Here is a 6,288-nt window from a genome sequence, read left to right on the forward strand (position 1 = left end):
ACAGTCCAGGTTAAAAAGGCTCATGTGCTGCACATGATTAAATAATACATTGTCTTCCAACTGTAGTTTGAAATCGGACTCTGTATCACTGACATTTAAGGCATATGGGTCACCAATACTTTAAGGTACACTGAAGTAAATACAGGGGTGAATTTACAGGAAGATAGTCACAACAGCAACAAGAGTGCCCTCACATGTGCTGAATAAAACTTCAAATTTGAAGATGTGACTAAAGAATCTTTATTTGATTAGATTTAAAATACCTCGCATAGTATCACATGTTTCTTCTTTTTGTGCTGCATGAGGAGGAATCAAAACTGTATTTATATTTTAAAAAGACAGTATACAATTTACTTTGAAAGTCCTTTATTACCACTACCGTACAAAAATATATCAGTATTAAAACAAACCAGTCTTTACTTGCATATTTAGGGTAGTTGATGTCATAAAATAATAAAATATTACAATATTGACTTTGATGTTTCTGAGTTATTTCTCTTAGTAATTAAAGAGCAGTTTCTTTGTAGGGGCACCACCTGACTGATCTACTCTTTGGAGGGGATAATTATAAACATGAATGTCAAAAGATTGCAAGACGTTCTTGTACTTAAAAAAGATGAAATAACTTTATTTTCATGGCATGGTCAACAAGAACAGCTCTAGGAGTTTTTAAATCACAGCTAAAAACACATATGTTTAGACAGACATTCGACACATTGTTATTGTTTAGGCATGGTTGATGTTTCATGTGTCACTTATCTGCATGTGTCCATCCAGAAAATATCTTTTGATTTTTTAAATATATTTTCAAAAATGTTTTTAGAACTTTCTTTATCTTTTAATCGTGTTACTATGTTTTCTTTCGGGGTTTTTTTACCGTGCATTTGCCGTTTTTTGGAAAGTGTTATATAAATGAACTTTGATTGATTGATTAATATGTACATTTTGTTTAGTTTACATAATTAAAAGGTTTGATTTTAAAATCCTCTCACATTCGTTGTCTTGGTGGTATTTGTTTTTCCTCTTTCCTGACACAAGGGGTCTCTCTTTGCATGTTGCCTACTTTTGATCTGAGTATACGGCAACATTTATAATGTGAGCAAAGACTGTTGTCAAAAAGTAAATTAGAAGTGCTGAAGTGTGTGGTACAGGAAGTACAATAAGTCCTTGGTCTTTCGTGGATTGTGGTTAGGAAATTTTCTAGCAGATTCTTGTTGCAATGTAAAGGATGAACATTTTCCAAGCAGAACATCGCACTGTAAGAGGACAGGTTTTGTGTGCTCTATTTACTTGTCAGGGGTAATGGTGTTATGACTGAGGCATTGTGCTTTATATTGCAACTGCGAGAAGTAACAGAAAAAGAAAATTAACATAGTCAGTTTTTTAAAAACAATTTATCGTATGGCTGTAACACTTGTTATGTGAAAGAAGTACACTACCTCCATCATTTCCTACACCTCACTGAGGCAAATTATTCTCCACATTGAAGCACATATTTCAAAGAGCAGCAGATATTTAAACTATACTTCAATAAGCCTTATTCTGTAGTACGCAATATCAATTTATTTTAAAATAGCTAATTTAGAATTTGCTTTAACTTGGTCGCTGACTATGAAGCATCATCCAGTAGGCGAGGCCTTTACTATAAAAGGACAGGGAAAGTACTGTAGTTATTTTGAAAGTAATGTGCATGCCCAACCACATCCTGCTTTCATAGGGCGATGACATTGGCATTCAATGCACAGCAGGCAGTACTGACTGCTTTTTAAACGGGCCACTGCTGATCAGATATAAGATGCTTCCCTGTTTTAGGAAATGTTTGCTGAGTGCTGGCCTCTAGATTTGACCAATGTTTATGTAACAGTTACATTAAAAAGAAATATGTTTAGTTTTGATCGCTGTGCTTCCTGTTAGATCTGCCAGTTAGGTTGGTGCATTGAACCTGTTACACAATAAAAGTGCTCTATTAAAAGTGTATTACATCAGGAAAATCTGGCCTTGATTTGAGGAAGGGAACTCTGACTTCCACTTGCATTAGTAGAAGTGGCTAAATATGTAACGTAAATGCCTGGCTGTGCACTCGCATTCTGAGTATCTACAACAAATTGCTGTCAAAGCGTTTTAAGATTTGAAAAAACAATAAATTGAAAAGATTCTGGCTGTAAGCCTATGTTTTATAGCATGACAATGAAACACATCACAATGCAGTTGCATTGTTGTTTTACAGCAAGAAGGTCCTGGGTTTCATTCCTGGTTGGGGGTCTTTTTGCATGGAGTTTGTATGTTCTCCCTGTGCATGTGTGGGTTCTCTCTGGGTACTCTGGCTTCCTCCAACAATTGGTCTCTCTCAAGTGCCCTTAGGTGTGAATGGTTGTTTGTCCTGTGTGTCTCTGTGTTGCCCTGCGATGGACCCTCTCACCCATAGACTGCTGGAGATAGGCACCACCTCCCCTGTGACCCTGTATGGAAGAAATGGGTATAGTAAATGGATGGATGTTTATAACTAACAGAATGCACAATGCATAATGATTCTAAAGGAGACTGAACCAACTACACAAACAGACCTCAAGCTAGTGAGGCTTTCAATTATACAGATACTTTTTCTGCTCAGCTTGTGAAAGGTTTAACCTCTGAGTTCAAGCCCAGCTGGATACCTCCTATTCTATCCTTGTTAATAAAAGCAGTTGTACCAAGACTGTCTGGGGCCTGGATGAGGAAACACCAGCACTAAAGAAGGTCGATGAGCAGCTCATTGCTATTGCCTTGTTAGAGACACTGCAGTGTAATATTCAGTTTGTCAGGGTTGTTTTTCAGTCTTGCAGTCTTCTTTGAGAGAGAATACTATGATTTTATGTTTTACTGATGTCAGATATTAATTAATGTTTGCTTATGAAAGATTATCGGGTAGGACCTGCCTACATGATTTAACGAACCATTAAATCTTGTAGAAGGTAGTCTTTTTACATTTTCTTCAAATCTGTGCTTTATTAAAAGAGAACTTAACAAGTAAAACAGCCATTAATCTTTCAAATGTTTTTAATTTTGTTCTGTAGACTTTAAAGCACCTTGTAAATGGCCCTTGAGCCTTTTCACATTTTGCCATGTTACTACCAGAAGCTTTATTATACTGTATTTAGATTGTATGTGATAAACCCACAAAGTGTAGTGCATAATTGTGAAATGGAGGGAAAATTATACACAGTTATCAAAAGAGGGCCATGCATTTATATTCAGTCCCTTTTAGCGTTGAAACTCTAAATAAAATCCAGTGCAGCACAAGAAAAAGTATTGGACAGATAGGACAGAAAAACTGTTAGTTGGGCCTTCCACAAACCCAACATTTATTGAAGACTGGCAAGAAAACAGCCATTGCTGAAAGAAATCCATTAGAGGTCCTGTTTGCAGTTTGACACGAGTTATGTAGGCGGCACAGCAAACATTTGGAAGAAGGTGCTCCCGTCAAATAAGACCAAAACAATAGAACAATAAGACCAAAACAGAATCTTTTGGCATCTGGACTGTACTTCACTCTGAAATGCCGTTTTTTGAATCTCACTGCGCGTAACCTGTTTTGTAAAGAATGGTGAGGTGTGAATACCTTTGCAAGGTGTCTTATACCTGCTTTGTTCTAATTATGACGAGACACACAATGTTTATTGACAACTCCATGACTTACTGCCTTACATACTGGAACCTTCCAACCTTTTCAGACTTGCTTTGTGTATTTTCTTGATGTAGTACATAGGATGTAATTACAGGCATTTTGAATTTGCATTAAAGGTTTTTTTTTTAATCCACAGTTAAGTACAAGTGCCTCAATAACAATAAAGAATGGACAGGACTGGTTTACCTCAAAGCTTTAGTGTCCTGTGTGATGGAAGAGACTCTGTTTTCACTGAGCTCTGAATTAAAGCTGCCCTTTATTCTCTCCCTACTGAAGAGGTTTGTGTGGGCTGTAATTACACAGCTATGTCCCCTAAGAAGAGACCCCACCTCACCTCAGTGCATGCCTAACAAGATGGGACATGCTGCGGTATGGCTTTTACCTTGCACAGGTGTAAATAATGTCTGAACTATTATTACAGTGTTGTGTTGTCGCAGTAAATGAAAGATGTAATTTCCAGTTATGATCAGAATGTGCTCTACAGCTGGGTAATAAATACCCAGACTTGACATTTTACACTTCAGTTACAGCTCTGAAGATTGCTTAGATATATTTGTTTATGCACACAATACACATGGATGGCTGTCACGTATGTATGTGTTTGAAACAGTCAGTATTGAGGCTTTTGTGTTACAAGTGCGCAGCAAGTGGAAAAAGGCTACAAGGGGAAGAAGGAAACTGTCATAAACAACAGAAGTCGGAAGTTACATTTCACGAACAAAAGCCCTATTCTGTCTTCATGGTGTACACAAACACACTACATATTCAAATACTCACACGCACACATCTCCCATTATCCATATTGATGCACAGGACATTGAATGTTGAGGACAATAAGGCAGAAGTTATTGAGGCTAGAGAGTGTACAATTTTAAATAGGTGCAATAATAGCTGCAAGCATTTCTCATGGCTCAACATGTGGATCCCTACACTTGGGCAATACTTATTACATCAAGTGGAGACTTGTGTTGTATGATCAGGACAAAAAGAGCACTGTTGGCTAATCAAATTCCTTAGTCTGCTTTCATCGTGCAATCTGAATCAGCCTGCAGCTTTATGTGTTTCTGTCAGATGATTTATCAGCATTCAGTTTTTCTATCCCAGTAAACATTTTCAAGGGGAGCAAATACTTTTGCGAGGCACTGTGCAAGCAAACTACTTTACATTATGATACAATCTGACATGAATGGTATATGTATACATGGTCACTGGCTTTCAAATGGGAGCTTTATTCTCTTGTAACCTAAAATGCGTATGTCACAACAGTGTTTCCAGCCCAAAACACATTTTGACCAAATGAGAGTCCTGCATGCAAACTTGTTTTAGGATGTAATACTTTTTATCGTCTGACCTTTTTAAAATTCAGAAGTAGGATTTGAGTAATGAAGAACCAGGTCCACAGAATATAAAACTAACCTTTAGTCTAAAACATTTGTCTTTTTCCGGGTCCAGCTGTGCACATAACTAAACTGAGGGGTTTTGCATGAGCAGTATGACTCTGCAGCTCTAACCACATCCTGTTGTTTAACCATGAAATGTCTGAGTGACACTATCAGTTTTTCAATGTGGGATGCGTAAAGACGTAAGGGCAAGAAATGTCTTTATTGTCTACAATTGTGTAAAAACATACTTTGTCAATTTAGATGGTAGTGAATTATTTGTCCCACTGCTGCTTTCTTCAGGAAAACAGATGTTTGACTTCAAATGTTTAAGACTTCAGTATTATCTAACATATAGAAAGATGCAAATAATTTTTATTAAAAACAATAAAATACATTTTTCTCCATTTCTTAATGGTGTAAAGGAGATGCCACGGGATTCCTCAGACAAAATGAACCACTGTGAGAGCCTCTCATGCATGCTTGTTCTTTAATTACGTCCCACCTTTAAATCAAGCAAAGATGCAAACCAGTAACATCCCACTTCCCACTCCCTCCTCTCACTTCCTGTCTCAAGTTGATTGCAATCTCAGTATAATCGCTGTTATCATGCAAACCCAAAATTCTCATCTAGTCCTGTTTTCTGCATACTCCTGTTCACTTCTGGGTGACTGTCTTGCAGATGTAAGGTTGACAGTATTTAACATTATTAATCTCGGTGCATATTTTCACTGAGAGCACAGCTGCTACGCTCTAACCTCACTGAGGCTCTTTTCAGGTATTGCTGCCAGACCGTGAGATTAAAGGTTCTTTCTCTTCTCAAAATGTTTTCTTCATACACAGGCACGTCTCAAAAAACATGAATATCGTGAAAAAGTTTAATAATTTTGCTACTCATTTCAGGAAATAAAAATCACATATTACCTGGATTTATTACACATGAAGAGAAAATTTAACCTTTATTTCTTGTAAATTGACTGAAAATGACTTACAAATAATAAAAACTTAAAAATTTAGAGTCTCAGACAATTTGAATATTACATAACACCAATTTTACAAAAGTATTTCTAATGTATAAATAATATGTAACGGCCATATTATGGCCTACACAATCATGAGAAGACCACTGATTTGACAGATGTCTAGGAGACAGTCATTGACACCCTCCATTAGGAGGATAGGTCACAAAACGTAATTGCTAAAGAAGCTGGTTGTTCACATAATGCTCTATCCAAATAGAAAGTT

This window comes from Girardinichthys multiradiatus, chromosome 7, assembly GCF_021462225.1.
Source record: "Girardinichthys multiradiatus isolate DD_20200921_A chromosome 7, DD_fGirMul_XY1, whole genome shotgun sequence".
Taxonomy (NCBI): domain Eukaryota; kingdom Metazoa; phylum Chordata; class Actinopteri; order Cyprinodontiformes; family Goodeidae; genus Girardinichthys; species Girardinichthys multiradiatus.